Raw genomic sequence first — 18,533 nt, 5'->3', positions numbered from 1 at the left:
ACAGGGTAATGCAGGGATATATTTGAACATGCTGGAACGCGATGAGACATTTTTTGGGCAAGAAGTGACAAGCTATGACGTTTATTAGGCTTGTACCTATGATATAATGTATGCCCTACTATTGTCCATTATCTACATTTGTTATTCATAATACAGTTTCAATGCTACCCTATTTGCTATGAATAATTGTGTCAAACAAAGGGATATTTTTACAAATGTTATTTAATTTAAATTGAGAATTAAAGAGTATAAATTGAATATAAAATAGAATCATGTTCACAATAGAACATTGAAACCAGTAACTTAATAAAACAGTCAGCAAAATCAGGTCTATGGTAGTCTCATGATAATTTCACAGCACAAAATGTTGATCATTGTTGAGAAAGCTACTTTAAAATTGTAGCTTCCAAAGCTACAAGCTACTCTTAACCAGGGTTGGGGAGTAACGTAATACATGTAACGGGAATACATATTTAAAATACAAAATATAAGTAACTATTCAACTACAGTTACAATTTAAATCATTGGTAATTAGAATACAGTTACATTAAAAAACTATTTTGATTACTGAAGTTTCATTTAATATTTAGTCCTTTCAGATGGAAAACATTTATACATATAAATGATGCGATCCAAAGTGCATTTGAACAGTGGTAAAACACTTTCTTATGATGTGTTACATTCATATGAGCAGACAGAGAAGTAAATTTGAAGTAAGTTTGGAGCAGAAGAAATAGAAATAAACCTTGTGTAAATTGTCAGCTTTACACTAAGCTAAAATGCTATTTCTAGCCATTTTACATGCACGTTACCAGGCACGATCATATTTTCTTATCAAGAAAATTCACGTTAGATCATAATTTCTTGTTTCTAGTAAGACCTTTGATATTAGGGCAAAAATCATATTCTTAATAATAATTTTTGTATTGTTTTCCTTTAAAAATATCTAAAAATCCTTAAAACAAGATCAGTTTGATTTATCTTGTTTTAGAAACAACACTGCATAAGATATTTAGGTTTTTCAGAGAATGCATTTTTAACATGTATATTTTGTCACTGTACTGGCAGAGTTTTTATAGTCAAAACAAGTGAAAAAATCTACCAGTGCTGAAGAAGTAATCCAAAGTATTTAGAATACGTTACTGACTTTGAGTAATCTAACGGAATATGTTACAAATTACATTTTACAGCATGTATTCTGTAATCTGTAGTGGAATACATTTCAAAAGTAACCCTCCCAACCCTGCTCTTAACTTAAATAGTTAAACTACAGCCAAGCTACTCTTTTAAAAATGTAGTTACAGTAGCTACACTACAAGCTAATAACAAAAAGTATCTAACCACATAGTAGCCATATAAAGAAGAAAATATTTTTGGATACATAACAATCAGATACCATATACCATATATGGAACACTATATTTTATAAAAGTAAATGGTAACATACTGAAAAACAGTATTTTGCTTCCAAAAAGAAAGCAAAGTCCCTTTAAGGCTGTGCAAGGCTCAAGTGAATCAGTGAATCATTTATGTGAACTAGTTAATTTACATGAACTATTTGAAAGAACCGATTCACTTAAATGATTTGGTTTTCTCAGTGCTACATGAGAAAGAGAAAGAGAGGACTGTTAATGTGAGCGTGTTTGATTACTACCTCGGCACCTCTGCTGCATTCGCAATATAATGTCATTTGACAAATGTAACGTTTTGTGATGCTACAGCCCTACCCATTGGAAAATGTAGCTTGTTACTGGAAAGGCTAGACAATTGTGAAAATAGCTGAGCTACTGTCACACTGCTGAAAAATTTAGATAAGGTTGTAGGCCGCCGGAGATCTTCTATACTGAGATAACAATCTCCACGTCTCCACGAGAGAGCGTAACGGTCAACTAACGTGTTACGACAGTAAGTCAACATTTGCGATACCATACAAATGAATGGGGAGAGCCGTAAACTGTCACCTGCCTGTCACAAAATTGTACGTCTTCTCTTATACAACAATCTTATTGTAGTAAACTCCACACATAGTTCATTCCAAAAGGATTGGAGGTACCTTCATACACAAACGCAGTCTATTGAGTCACTGACTGATAGGGCAGTGAGGCAACAAGACAGCTACCTTTGATTTCGGACACAGCCCTTGTAGTCTTCCTTGATAGAAGGTCTCTGTCCCGCTACTATGGTGTACTCAGTAATTTTTTTTATGTTTGTCATCTTGGATTTACACTGACACCTTGTGGTATGGATGCAGAATCATTCAAACACAATAGATTTCAGTTATTAATGCCATTGTAGAAATTCACCATTCACAGTGAGCCATGACTAATTAAGTCCATGAGTGGAAGAGTCCAACAACAGGGTGATTACTGAGATTAAGCAAGTAGTTTTCGGCTGGTCATGTGATCATAACATGGCAGGCCCCATGAGGGGACCCTCTCCATGTAGAAAAAAAAACAGCTTTTATAAGGTTACTGATATGACTGGATTCCTCATCTCATGTGAGTGCTCATGATTTTATCCATATGTTTCAAAATGACCATTCATTTCTTTAGGAGTAAAACTTTTTAATGAGGAAAAAATTACTGAGTTCACCTTTAACTACTCCCAGACACAAATGGCAATGCAATGTCATGTTATTCTCTTCCACTTTGGCTAAAGAGAGATGTATTCCACACAGTAAAATGTATTTGCCTAAAAGTGTGTTATACAAAAATAAGGAAAAATGTTAATGTAAATATGAATATGATGTTTAATATTTTAGTAGTGCTAGGAAATATTTCTCCTCTCGCCATGCCAATAACATCCATGTGTGTGAGTCATACTTGTCTGTCTTATTTCCCCTGGAACAATGGCACTCCTTGTCTTCATCCAGAAAGTGCCTTGAACCAATGAGGGCAGGGCCACAGTGCAGAAGTGGGCAAGTTAAATATTCAATGTTTAGATAACTTTGTTCATGAAGTTTATAAATTTGACAGGCTATGACATTTAGAAAGAACTCATATTAAGTTAGAATTTAATGAATGCATTTTTATTTCAGAGAGTAAGGCCAAGCTTGTCCTTATTCATCTTAGATAATATTCCTCATCTTTTAATTTGGATCACATGTCAAATGTTTTAAGCCAGTGTAGAGTTGAGAAATAAATAAATAAATAAATAAATAAAAACTAGTGTGACACAAAAAGGTGAATCAATCTTCATTACTGAGGCATTTAACTTGTCTGAGACATTTAAAGCAGTTTGTGAAATGAATAAAATGGATGATTTTGATGGTGTGTGATATACACAAAAAAGATTAATCAATCTCCACTAATGAGGAATTCAAATTAAAACTTGTCTGAACTTTTTAAACAGTGTCTGCTGCAGACAATGTGGTTCTCAATTAATTTAAAACGATTCAACATCAAACAATCATAAGTATTCCCTCAAGCACCACTGCACCAAAATAATGAATTATTTTCAATGTTAATGGAGTATTTTACTGTTGACTGAATCTTCTGTCAAGACTAAGGTAGACTGCAACCAAACACTGACATCACTCTAAAAACCAAGAAAGGTCTCTGAGAAATTGCACAGTTTAGCCATAAATTCAACGCTGGTATGCACAATATGTGCACTGATGCCTAAGGGGCAAAAGACAAAGTTATCACATGTTCCATCATTTGAATCAGGGCAGAGAGAAGAATGGAAAAATGAATTGAGCCTCTTTCAATAGACTGAAACTAAATAAGTCATTTGCTTAAAAGGAATGGTGCAAGCTGTAACTTGAAGATGTGTAGAGCACAGAAGGTAGGTCACTTGATATAATACATTCTGAGTACAGCATGTCCAGTTAAGGAAAGCTCACAATGCATGTATACTCACCCTGATGTTGTACCAAACCTCACTTGTATGACTTTCTTTTGTCCCTGGAACACAATGAGGGTGAGTATAAAGTGACAACAGAATTTATATTTTTGGGTGAACTATCCCTTTAAAAGGTACAAAATATTACATATTTTTTTTCTATAACTTTATTTAGGGATTGTCCTTTTCTGAGTACTGTCTCAGATTTTTAAATGTCATAGAAAAAGATTAACTTTAAATAATGATGCCGATTGTAGGGAACAGTAGGAACGTGTTGTCATATTAAATTATTTCAATATAAGATGGTTTGGCACACTTTGTTTACATTAGGTATGCACATTGTCATATGTGGGTAGATTTGATATTCACAGGAAGTCCAGTGATCTGTGTGTGTGTTTGTGTGGTCTGTGTTTTGAGAGTGTATGAGCAGACTGATGAGGGAGAAAACCTCTTGATAGGCTATTTACTCGTTCAAACTGCTTTGGTCTGGCAGGGGCTGGCTCGGGTCATAAAGCACAGGCGGTGAACCCTCAGACAGAGATGCCAACTCTCAAAACTCCCACAGTCAGCGCAGCAGCACCAGAGGTCTATCTGCTGAGCCACTTCTATTAGATCACAGTGAGCTCACTTAGCAAACCACTAGTATATATATATATATATATATATATATATATATATATATATATATATATATATATATGTCAGCGGGTCATGGGATTGGAATCCGAAGATTTTAATGTTCTGCCTAAAACCTCATAATGTGTCCTAAATGTAGCTGGTGGGTTGAAAATAATCATCAAATGATACAAAAATATATTTTGGGGTTTTATTCTGACAACTGTTTATTAAAAAGGAAAAAAATAAATAAAACAGCGGTCGATGGGGCAGCATTATATAAAAAGGGAAAAAAGAAATAAAAAAAATAGAAAAAATGTAATACAAAAATTAAATATGGTTCACCGAAATATGGTAGAGGCTAATGTCAAATAAAATACAAACATGGCATTAGCCTACCCGTATGCTTCAGCATACATCACCTTAATACATGCTTATATCATTCACAGCATTTTATGCATTTAACACATGCTTAAATCACTCAAAGCATTTTATGCATTTTTAACCAGGCTTTAAGGACATGAATAACAGTTTAAACAATAAAATTTTCATTACACATGTTTTCACATATAACACATATTACACTTATTCACTAAACTGGAAAACACTCTGGGCTATAAATCTTTAAATAAGATATAATTAACTCTAAATTACATACCCAGTCCTCACATGTGCAGAAAATGTGGTCAAACTCCACATATGCAATCTGTATGCATCCTTCAAAAATGATCCATAACAAACACTCAATTTTAACATACAACTCTTCTGAACACATATTTAATGCAATTTATAAGCATTCTGTGTAAAATTTGATATTTACCCAAAGAATTCTCAACCGATGAACAAAACCGGGAGCTCTCTTGCACTACGTATATTCTCACGTCTCTAACACGAGAGAGTGCCAGAAAGCGGGTGTCGCAAAACTCTTGTGTCGCAAAACTTCGGACCTTAAAGGGGCCACGTCCAATTTAAGACTGGAGTCAAATTACATGAAATTTCTCCACTTGGCTACACAAGGAAGAAGTAAAGCCATATGGGTTTAGAACAACATGAGGGAAAATATTGATAACAAAAATTTCATTTTTGGGTGAACTGTCCCTTTAAGAAGCGACTACTGGGGCCTCATGTATAAAACTTGGTGTAGATTTCATCCTAAAAGTTTGCGTACGTACAAAAGACAGATTTTGCGTGCGTACAAAAGTTTTCAGATTTATAAACCTGTACTTATACCAGAACCAGGGCAAAGTTCACTTTACAAATCCCAGTTAGTGGAAGATTGTGGGTGCATGCACGTGATTTATTACCCACCACGTCTCCTCTCCAAAATAATCATATATGGAGCATACAACACATGTTTTTACTATGCATAACCTAATCTGCATGTAATTTACATATGCATGTTGCCATCCAGACACGTGATACTGACACGTTTAACTGTAGAAACTAGTAGATTAGACAATAATACAGACTGTAAATGTCACAAGTGCCTTGAATATAGATGCTGCTGCTTAAAATAATGTATTAATCTTTGTCTTGTTTTAGAGTAAAAAATGTCTAAACATTATTTAAATAAGATCGGTTTACCCGATAAAGATTATTTTACAGTAAAAGATATTAAGACATGTTCATAGAATACATCCTGAATAGGCTATGGGTGAAGTGTAATTTTCTCACCCCATTGGTAAATAATTTTTTATTTTTGTAAGCATATCTAGCTTGAGTTAAATCTAACCTTAAGCAATTTTGATTCTCAGGTCATTTTTTAAATTGTGTAAGTTTTTTTTAGATCCATAAAGTAAGATAATTTGTAGTTGGGGGGAAAGGGGGAGGGGTGATATATGTCTTTTAGATGGAAATATAACATTGTTATATTATGTATAAATTATTCACAACTTTTTATTTGATTTTCAATCACAAATATACTTTGAATCATGCAATAAAATAAATAAATAAAATTAAAATAAAAACACTGCCTACTAACAAAATTGTTCAGTCTATCCTCTGGCATTACTGCTCTCTGGTAGTTTTATCAAGTCTTAACTTGCTAACTGACATTTCCACAGGGTCAAAAATTAACTTAAAATATTACAAAACAAATTATAATATTTATTATAATTGATTGATTATATACATATTAATAAAAAACAGTAAGTGTTTCTTACTAGCCATGAAACTATATTTTGCTTTATTTTAATTTAAAGGTTTTTTCTTCTCAATGACAAACAACACAAGTTATTCATTGTTTTTTTGTTGGGATTTTTCCCCTTTTTCTCCCAATTTGGAATGCCCAATTCCCAATGCGCTCTAAGTCCTCATGGTGGCATAGTGATTCACTTCAGTCCGGGTGGAGGACAAATCCCAGTTGCCTCCACGTCTGAGACAGTCAACCCACGCATCTTATCACGTGGCTTGTTGAGCATGTTGCCACGGAGACATAGTGCTCAATTCACCATGTGCCCCACTGAGAACAAACCACATTATAGTGACCATGAGGAGGTTACCCCATGTGACTCTACCCTCCCTAGCAACTGGGCCAATTTGGTTGCTTAGGAGACCTGGCTGGAGTCACTCAGCATGCCCTGGGATTCGAGCTAGCGAACTAGCAAACTAGCAAACTCCAGGGGTGGTAGCCTGCATATTTTACCACTGAGCTACCCAGGCCCCCTCAAGTTATTCATTGTTTCATAAATCGTCATGATTTTGTTCTTCGTTTATTCTTTTAGTTGCTTAAAGGGGACCTATTATGCAAAATTCACTTTTACATGGTGTTTGAACATAAATGTGAGTCGGCAGTGTGTGTACACAACCACCCTACAATGTTAAAAGTCCACCCACTCCTCTTTCTTATATTTCTATTAATCTAAAACAGTGTCTCAAAGTGATTGGTTTTCGTTTCTGCTCTAACGTGATGTCACGTTAGAGCAGGCCTCGTCCACGACTGGTGATGGATTCCACCCTATTATCATAGATCCTCCCCTGAGTGATCTACACACAGTCCGCCATTTTTTTCCGCGCTGGAGCAGCTACGGTGAGAAGAATGATGTCTCAGCTTCGTAAGCATCATAAGTGTTCTGTTGTTGGCTGTAAATGTGAACATAATAGTCTTCATGTACTCCTGGCATCAGAGCCACTGAAGAGTCAGTGGACAAGTTTTGTTTTTGAAGCAAACGTGCCCCAAAACATACCAAAATTTGTGTATGTTTGTGCAAATAATTTTACACCGGACTGCTTTGTGAATGAGGGTCAATATAAAGCAGGATTTCAAAAAATGTGATTCTCAAGCATGGATCAGTACCAACTGTTTGTGTTCCAGCTTTATATCCTGAAGATGTAAGTATCGCACTTTATATTTTGTAAATGTTTGCAAATCGCCTTTCCAAATGTGCTTGTTAGCTGATTCCACGGCTAATGCAGCTAAAGTTACTATTGTCTCTGATTGTATTCACGGAGAACAGAGCTATGTCGTTATTTTTACGCTTACTGTCTGTATAATTCATAACCGCACCTTTATTATGCACAATACAGTAAGGTGATTGTCTTTTTGAAAACTATGTACGTTTTCTGTGAACATAAAAGAGTTGTACTAAAAGTGGAATGAGTGGTTCTGATTTGTTGTTGCTGTAGTATCCGAAGCACCAGCTGTAAAGGCACAGCCCTCTTTCGGAAAGTGGGCTGGAAGCAGCAGCTCATTTGCATTTAAAGAGACACACATGAAAACAGCGAGTTTTTGATTCCACCCAAAAAGAGGCATTTACAACATGGTATAATAAATGATCTGTGGGGTATTTTGAGCTGAAACTCAAGAGTGGTGGTGGTGTAGTGGACTAAAGCACTGAACTGGTAAGCAGAACTAGTAAGCAGAAGGTTGTTGGTTAAATCCCCACAGTCACCACCACTGTGTCCTTGAGCAAGGCACTTAACTCCAGGTTGCTCCAGGGGGATTGTTCCTGTAATCAGGGCACTGTAAGTCACTTTGGATAAAAGTGTCAGCCAAATGCATAAATGTAAACTTCACACCCACATTCTGGGGACACCTGAGATTTATATTACTTAAGAGTATTTTATAGATTTGATTCCTTTTGTAGAGTAATTAAATAAAACAAAATAAATCGGCTTTCAGCTTGGAAACCCTTGGAAAATGTCTCTACACGAATGACAACAGAAGTAGGTAAGTTTGCACTAGTTCACAAATAACTGCACATCAGTGTGTTCATGTTGACCAAGATGTTGACTGAGCTCCAGGTCAGACCTACTGATCACATGGACCAATGGTAGTTGGTAGTAAGAAGGTGTTTAGCAGCCAGTATGAAGTTTTTCTGAAAGATCGTACTGGCAAGCTTTTACAAACCACCGAAACAAACACAAAAACACCTTAGTTTTGGCTCAATTTTGTTTTAAACGATGTCACACCCATTTGTTTTTCGATTTCATATGGAGTGTGCAGTGGCCTTTAGTCTTGGTGCAGTGAATGTGCCAAAAGTGGTTTTCCAATCCAGAGCCATGTGAGCGCCCAGCTGGCCAAAAAAGCATATGTAGTTAGACCGCAGTCGGTGTTTTTAATTAAACTGTTTTTTTAAATTGGAAGTCACATGATTGTCATAAAGTGACATCATTCTGTGGAAATTTAAAGGGTAACACATGCTACTGCTGCTCTCAATCACAGGACTGACATTGTGGGCCAGCAAAAGCAAACAGGCACCATCTCTCATTATGGGCTATGAGGTCCCGAAACAAGTTAGAAAGAAAGTTCTAGGATCAGCCTCTCATTTCAGATCTGTGGACTTATTTGTGGTGTGAAACTTCAAAGGAAGCTTTCAAATCTCAGCAGAAGCATTTCATTGTTTTTGTTTAAGAAGATATTCATTAAGGATGTCACCCCTTGGTTGATGGCTCCATGGTTCATGGTGAAATGCTGCTGGAGCTGAGTGGGAGTGTTATGAGAAGGTTTATTCAAGAAGGAAATTGTGTTACTGTGTGTGACAGAACCGTGATGTCACAGGGAATAATGGATTGTGCAAGGAAATGCCAGTGAGGTGGACTATGGATATGGAATCCTCATGTGAAGGGGGTTGCGGGCCTCTAAGCTCAGTGTTGCTAGGAACTCAGAATAGCTTAACAGGGAGAGATCCGATCTGTTATTCCACTTCAGTCACAACCGCTCTGATTGAGGCTACTGCCTGACATGGTAAATGGATCGTTCCTGAAGAAAAAATGGTGACTGAGAGGTGTAAGAGAGAGGGAGAGAGAGAAAAGGAAGGAATGTCCACCCTTCGATGTTCCTTTCCAAGAGGGGAATTGGAGCTCTACATTCCTCGCATTGCAACCCGCTGACAAACAATCCCAACTTTATCCCCAGCACGCGGGGCAGCTGAATGGCAGCAGTGTGTAGGCCACAGGCCTCTGGGGTTTTTGCAGAGAGGGAGGGCAATGCTGTTAGACTGCCCCACCGCACTTCCTCACTTCACAACCAAACACAGGCCTAGCATAGGTGCTACTGTAGGCCTGACTGGTCACCATGCAGTCAGAAATGTGCTGGCAGAGGATGGGCCGCTAGGAGCCAAGGGCAAATGCTTACTTGATACTGCTTGCCTATAGTGGGTTAATGTTGAATGGGAAAACAAAATGCCATGGTTTTACACAGTTATATACAGCAGTAGCCTACAAATATGGCTGTATTGTATTCATTTAACAGGACGCTCCTAATTTGTTTTCAGTATTTACCGATTTGCATGAATACACATTTTGTGTGAATAAGCCACTGTTGTATCTTTACTGGTTTTATGGAGCTACATAACCAGTCATGGAGCACTTGGTAGCTATAAGGATCCATTTTTAAAAGTTAGAAACAACAAAGTTATTTTCTATTCAAACCACGTTCCTGAGAGACAAAGTTTAAAATAAATAGAACATGTCCATAGCCGTCTAGGATAGACACCCTCTGAATGAGCTCACTGTCATAACCGGTGCTGGCAGACATAAACTGAGATTTGAGAACAGTTTTGGCATTTCTCACCTTTTTCTTGAAAGAATAGTTCATACAAAATTTTTTATTCTGTCTTTACTCATATTTACTCTCCCTAATGTTGCTTCAAACCCGTATGACTTTCTTTCTTCAGAGGAACACAAAATGTGAAATTTTAAAAAGTCTTCACAAGTCTTCTAAAGCCATTCTATTAATTTGTGTAATAAACAGAATTAAATTTAGTATTATTTAGTATTTTGAAATTTAGTAGTTATTCACCCAGAAATCAAATCAAATCAAATCAAATATGGCGGCTACCAGTGTCAGAAATGAACTTTTTTATTAAGGGGTAATATTTGCCCCTAGAATTGAGTTTCAGGGGTATTTTTTTACCTTTACGAGGGCATTTATTTTCTTAACCATATAAAAATGTGTCACATACAGAAATGTGAAGCTTATAATTTTATAAAAGTCTTTACATTAATTCTTCTGTTAAAAGTTTTGTATTATTTGAGCTGTAAAGTCGAGGTAGCCGCCATATTTGATTTACAGAATTTATTAATGATTTGATCTGAGAATGAATAACAACTTAAATTTAATTCTGTTCATCGCACAGTGATCGTATGTCTTCGGAAGATTTGAAACATAGTGCATGAGTTGTATTGATAACTATATCTTTTTTTTTTTCCATCCTTTTTGAGCTTGACAGCCAGCAGCAGGGCTGTAGCTAGTGGGGTGAAAGGTGGTAATGATTCTAGGGGCTCATGACAAATTCAAAACTGTATTATTTTAATAGATAAGGGGCCCAGAACAACTTGCTACAGCCCTGGCCTGGAGTCACTGTTAACTCACATTATATGGCAAATAAACCCTGTGAAGACGGGTTTTGACTTTGGAGTAGTATTAAGCAAATAATAATCGAATTTTCTTTTTTGAGTGAACTATTCCTATAAGGTAATTATGTGAGAGAGGATAATACAAATTGCATGGACCGATATAACAAAGAAAAAGTTATCTGGAGTATAATATTACTTATAATAGTTTCTTCAGCTCAAGCGTAGCTTGACAGAGTCCGTACAGCTGGCATGGAAGAAAGTCCTCCTCAATTTCAATACACTAATACTGATGACGCTTTGAGGAAACAGTGAGCTCTCTGAGACTGTCTGTATTTACAATATAAGAAAACTCACTCTTTCCACCCCCTTGCTTCTCAAGGCCAGATGAAAGCTGTGGGTTGTTCTGCCCAGGGCCAGATGTTCTCAGGTGGGACGAGTGGCTTGAGGGATGCTCCGTTGTTTGTCTTCTTGCCCCACACGTGGAATTAGCCTCGGATGTTTTCCCAAGCAGGAGGTCCAAGCGTGGTGGCCTGTGGTGTGTTCAGGGGGATGCACGGCTGTGGGGCTATGATCTCAAACATCCTCTGTTCTCAGCACGGGGAGCGGAGATCATAGTCAAGGTCACAGAGCATCCCACTGTCTGTGCAACAGTGTCCCATTGTCTTAAGTTTCATTTTGCATTCTTATAAAAATATGTTTTACCCTCCCTGAGAATCAAAATAAACACGACCTCGGGAACGCACTCAAAAAGCTTGCCTTCTATAAATAACAGCACTGTAAGCCCACATTAAAACATTTCAAAGCAAACATAATTCAACAACATCCGCCCTTTTCACAATAAAACCATTTTACGAGAACACTGGAACTCCGAGGCTTATGTGCAAAGCTTTGAATCAAAATAAATGGAATTTAGAATAAATCAGAAATAGAAAATCGTTCATTGTTTTACTTGTGGGCACATTTGTTTTTCGTTAGCTTATGAGTTTTTGGTTGTATACTTTGTTTCAATATGATGGTTTGTAATACTTGTTGTGTCTGTTATTTCCTCTAAATTTTGACTGTTTGCCTATTTGCATGTTCATTCCCTCTTTTATTTTTGTTACTGTCCTCCTTTCTTCTTTCTGTTTTTGTTTTTAGTTAGTTACATCCAACAAATAAAGTGACTTTATGGCACACTGCCTATACTCTCTGAAACTTTACAAGAGACAAAACTTTTTAGCAAGCATAAAGTTTATTTAGCCAATTCTGTCCATTCTCCCAAAATGCAGAGAATACAAAATCTCAGGGTTCTACAGCATAAAAAGCATAATTCTGCTGTTTCAGAGAAGCAATGGTTATTATGTAATGCATTTGATCGAAAACATTCAGACCATTATTTAAATTTCATCCACATATGAAAATTATTTGACCAAAATGTCAACCAGCCCCTCAAATTCAGTTTTTATGCAGATCCTTGTTAATCTCTCCCTCTAAATTTTGAGAGTTGTTTAGTTACAGCAGTACAGTGAACTGTCCATACAGTCAGATCTGTGGTATGTTGACAGCTTATGTTAGAGTAGATTTTTTATTTTTATGATTATTTGCTTGGCTGGGTGATTGTGAGGACATTCACAGAGAAGAAATTATAGTCACTCATTACAGGCAAAAGCCCCATAAGTGGGGCATGATTTGGATTTGGCTTCAGAGGAACTCTGTGGAGATCCCATTTCCTTGATTCTAAGAAGTTGTTAAAGAGGCCTGCTTGGAAGTAGTGTTCTTAGTGCTTGATCAGGGTTGAAAAAATATACAGGCACCCTAATCGCATAAGACTCCTTCCTTAAGTTCCACTGGTTTTGATGATAGTTTCCATTAATATATATCAACTGTCTGCAATTTTGTGGTATAAATTAACAGAAAGTGCCGCTATCAAGCACATACATTTTTTTTTTTTTTGTGGACATTTTCAACATCATGTGCATAGGCTCTTTCTAAATGAACTGGTGTGTTTATTCCTTATATAGCTCCAGTCTAAGTACCCATAGACCAATGGATCAGAATTCCTTTTTTTTTTGTTGCCTTATACTGATCAAAACAGATTATTTAATCCTGCTTTTATGTCCAGGGGAATGGACAACCATAATGTATTTCCATTATGGTTTTGATAAATGTTTTTTTTTTTTTCTAAGAAAGATTGATTCTGGGGTGTGTTTGTTAATGGTCCTTCACTGGGTGTTTTTGGATCATCTGGTTGCATGGTTGTTTTTACTGTCTTTTTGTTTTAATACAGATGTCACTCTTTTTTTTTTTTTTTTTGGTTAAAAAATCAGCCATATTCTCAAGGTCACTATTGAGGAATGCTTCCATTCTGAGGTATGTGTCAAGAATTTAACAGTTTCTCAAACAGTAGAGTTGATTTAAAATTCTGAGCATGTGAACCTTGTTTCTGAGGATTTCCAGGATGGAAGGTAGAGAAAAAAAATACAGTAGATTTTTGCAGCATTTATCTGAATCATACTGTTTTTTTCAGTCATATAATAAAATAGTTTTTTTTTGAAGTTTTAGAATAATAGGCTATATATATATATATATATATATATATATATATATATATATATATATATATATATATATAAACTTGTATTGATCCCGAAACATGTCTTTAAACCCTCCAAATATTGGTGCCATTCACTTCCATTGTAAGTGCTTCACTGTAAACTTGATTTTTTTTTTTTTTTGGTTATCAACATTATGCCACGAATGCTGTAGATTAAGCTTAACTTGTATTGATCCCATAATATTCCTTTAACAGTCATTGATATCTGCTGAAATGCCAAGTGCATGATGTACAGTATTGCAGTGTACAGGCAGTGTGATGTCCATAGTGAACATGATGTTTTGGCTGAAATAAAATCTTATATGACCGGTTGGAGGTTTTCTTATTTAGTAACTGCTCTGTCAGTCTGCATCATCCACACTAGCTCCACTGTGACATCATGTCCACCCACAAATGATTCCCTGGTTGGTTTAAACTTCCTGTGTCTATGCTCAGATCCTGTTTGAGACACACAAAAGCTCTATGTGTGAAGGAAACTAGAGACAACCAAGGAGAATTGACAGACTGACATGTGTAGGTGGGTGGTGTAGATATTCTAGGATAACTTTGATGAATACTCTAGTTCCTCCCTTTGAAATTGTATCTTGTGCACTGATGCTTTCTGTCACATACAAGCTTAAAGCGTCTACTTGAAATGTATGCTTGAAGTTTAAATGAGACATAAAATAATCTTTATTTTATACTTGTGCCAAAGTTTATTTAGCAACTGTCAATAAATTTGCTACTTTTTGCAGCCAGACTCTTCAAGGTTCAAAAATTATTTCCGGTATAACCAAAAGTGGAGTGGCCGCTTCTCTTGCACAAGGCCAATCACAAGGATTGTCACCTTAGACCTTCCCTGCCTGTAATGAAAAAAACAGGTTTTCTTTATTAAAAGAGAAAAGTCTCAGCTTATGGGGGGCTACTGCTGGAACAAAATGTCTGTTGTTTACAGATCAAGTCTCTGGTGGTCACTCTTTCACAAAAATACCAATATAACTGTAATATAACTACAATGTAAATAAATCATAAATAATGAAATTAAGTGAAACATGAATTGTTGTGTGATAGCATCCCACCTACAGTGTTTCTCTATACCTTTGAGACTTTTAAGCACAATGTTGACACTCTGGAGAGGGTATTTTGTTATCTTCATCTAAAGTCTAACTTTAGGATCATAACAAAAATCACTCACCATGCCAGATTGCAGAAAATGTGGCCACATTAGTCCTACTGAGACTAAGTGAACAGTCATTATTGATTTCCATAAAGGAAATGTCAATTATTCTGAATAAATAAATATTTATTTCTTATTTTATATAATAATGCATGATATAATTTGAAAGAAACTGAGTGAATGTTTAAAGAGAGCTAAACATTTTGTTTGGTTTCAGGCAAATTTCTGGCTCCTGACCTTTTCAAAGTGTCTCATATTTTAGCTCGAGCAAAGGGGAAAGGTTTTTGGTGGTGTGCCATCCACTGTTTGGATATCCTTTATCTCTAGTGCAGTTTGATTTTTAAATCAGGATATCTATTTACCTCCTTGTGGCAACAAATCCACACATACACAAAGTGTAATGAGTTAAGACTATCCAGACTTGATTTTCCTGTGAAAATGTTTATATCAGACCTGGTAAAAAAGTTTTTTTACATACCAGGACATAGGCCTACTATAATTTATGTCTTTGACCCGGTCATGTCTTAATTACAACATATTGAAAGTCACTGCTTTACTCCCGGGGGCTGACTGAAATTTATGCTTTGATGAAGAGTTGGGTTTGCCTGTTAGAATATTTTCTCTGGCCGGTGATGCTATTTTCCATGCCTCGGGCGGAATGTAGCAGAACGAATGGGAGAAGCAGAAAAGAGCTACTGTAGATTCTCTGTCATGGTGAGCCAATTCCCAACCTGTTCTCACTCCCAAGGCGTCAAAGACAGACGCTTGTGCAAGAGCCCAGCACGTCAATCTACAGACGCCAAAAGCACCCTCTGGCGTCAGTTTTAGTCAAGTCATATTTATTTGTATAGCGCTTTTCACAACACACATAGTTTCAAAGCAGCTTAACAGGAAATCATGCATTTAATATATTATATATACATATACATATATATATATATGTATACACACACATACAGATACACACACACAGTTGTGCTCAAAAGTTTGCATACCCTTGGAGAATTGGTAATATATATACCATTTTTAAAGAAAACATGAGTGAGCAGGCAAAACACATTTCTTTTATTTCTTATGGGATTCATATTCAACTGTAGGTTATAACAGAATGGCACAATCATAAAACAAAACATGGCAACAAAGGAAAAAAATGAAATGACCCCTGTTCAAAAGTCTGCATACCCTTAGTTCTTAATACTGTGTATTGCCCCCTTTAGCATCAATGACAGCGTGCAGTCTTTTGTAATAGTTGTCTATGAGGCCCCAAATTCTTGCAGGTGGTATAGCTGCCCATTCGTCTTGGCAAAATGCCTCCAGGTCATGCAAAGTCTTTGGTCATCTTGCATGAACTGCACATTTGAGATCTCCCCAGAATGGCTCGATCATATTAAGGTCAGGAGACTGTGATGGCCACTCCAGAACCTTCAGCTTTTTCTGCTGTAACCACTGGAGGGTCAATATGGCCTTGTGCTTAGGGTCACTGGCGTGCTGGAAAGTCCAAGAGCATCCCATGCGCAGCTTTTGTGCAGAAGAATGCAAATTGTCTGCCAGTATTTTCTGATAACATGTTGCATTCATCTTGCCATCAATTTTCACAAGATTCCCCATGCCTTTAGAGCTCACACACCCCCAAAACATCAGTGAGCCACCACCATGCTTCACAGTGGGGATGGTAGTCTTTTCACTATAGGCCTTGTTGACCCCTCTCTAAACATGGCACTTATGGGTGTGACCATAAAGCTCTATTTTGGTCTCGTCACTCCAAATTACAGTGTGCCAGAAGCTGTGAGGCGTGTCAAGGTGTAGTCGGGCATATTGTAACCAGGCTTTTTTGTGGCATTGGCACAGTAAAGGCTTCTTTCTGGCAACTCGACCATGCAGCTAATTTTTGTTCAAGTATTGTCATATTGTGCTCCTTGAAACAACCACACCGTCTTTTTCCAGAGCAGCCTGTATTTCTCCTGAGGTTACCTGTGGGTTTTTCTTTGTATCCCAAACAATTCTTCTGGCAGTTGTGGCTGAAATCTTTCTTGGTCTACTTGACCTTGGCTTGGTATCAAGAGATCCCTGAATTTTCCACTTCTTAATAAGTGATTGAACAGTACTGACTGGCATTTTCAAGGCTTTGGATATCTTTGTATATCCTTTTCCATCTTTATAAAGTTCCATTACCTTGTTACGCAGGTCTTTTGATAGTTCTTTTCTGGTCCCCATGGCTCAGTATCTGGCCTGCTCAGTGCATCCACGTGAGAGCTAACAAACTCATTGACTATTTATACACAGACACTAATTGCAATTTAAAAAGCCACAGGTTTGGGAAATTAACCTTTAATTGCCATTTAAACCTGTGTGTGTCACCTTGTGTGTCTGTAACAAGGCCAAACATTCAAGGCTATGTAAACTTTTGATCAGGGCCATTTGGGTGATTTCTGTTATCATTATGATTTAAAAAGGAGCCAAACAACTATGTGATAATAAATCGCTTCATATGATCACTGTCCTTAAATAAAAGACAGTTTTATTTTTTATTTTTTGCATGATCAGTCATTTTCAAAATCAATGCCAAAATTTCACAATTTCTGCCAGGGTATGCAAACTTTTGAGCACAACTGTGTATATATATATATATATATATATATATATATACACACACATATATATATATACACACACACACACACACACACACACGATGTGTGAACGGCGAGCACTGTGCACTTTGCTAGTTTTTAATTCTTTTTGTGTCTTAAACCGGTGAGATTCGATACACCCTGCTACATACCTGTACATGTTCAAAATCCCTGTGCTCTGGAGACATTAAAAGACACTTATGTGCTCAAGCTGATACCCCAGTCAGGACCGCAGACCAGGGACTCAAGTTTGGATGGTGCGGTGGGAGAAATACAACGTCAACTGTCGAGCATGTCTGTAATGCTGGCGAAGGTCGTGGTGGACTTGGAGGATCTTGCTGTAATACATCGATCGATCACTGCGATGGAGATGAAATACTCTGTGTTGGTTACAAGAATTGGGGACGTTGAGAAACGGATCGATTATCTGGAGTCAACGGAGAGGGAATTAGCTGCTAATCCGCTTGCGACCAAAGTAGATTTGGAACGTGTTTGGGAAAAGTTGGAAGACTAATCGGTGAAACAATGTCCGAATTGTTGGAATTCCTGAGCATGAGGAAGGCCGAGATATGGTAAAATTCCTAGATAAGCTAGACAAGGAGTTTGCTCGACATAACAGGCCATAAGCTGGAAATCGAGCGAGCTCACAGGTTCAGATACAGGCCCCCGATCAATTCTGGCCAAATTTCTGAGATCATCTGATAAAGATCTCGTGTTACGTGAGGTGAGGAGTAAAGGAAGGCTTTCTTGGAAGAACCACAACATTTTCTTGTTCCCAGACTTTGCGAATTTGACTAGAGAAACGTGATTGATTCAAGGAATGCAAGAAACTCTTACATCAACGAAAGATCTCTTTTGCACTGATGTTTCCGGCCAAACTGAGAATAGATACTAAGGA

The sequence above is a fragment of the Myxocyprinus asiaticus genome, chromosome 15, assembly GCF_019703515.2.
Source record: "Myxocyprinus asiaticus isolate MX2 ecotype Aquarium Trade chromosome 15, UBuf_Myxa_2, whole genome shotgun sequence".
Lineage (NCBI taxonomy): Eukaryota > Metazoa > Chordata > Actinopteri > Cypriniformes > Catostomidae > Myxocyprinus > Myxocyprinus asiaticus.
The sequence above is the reverse complement of the archived record's forward strand: the minus strand, read 5'-3'. Positions refer to the sequence as shown.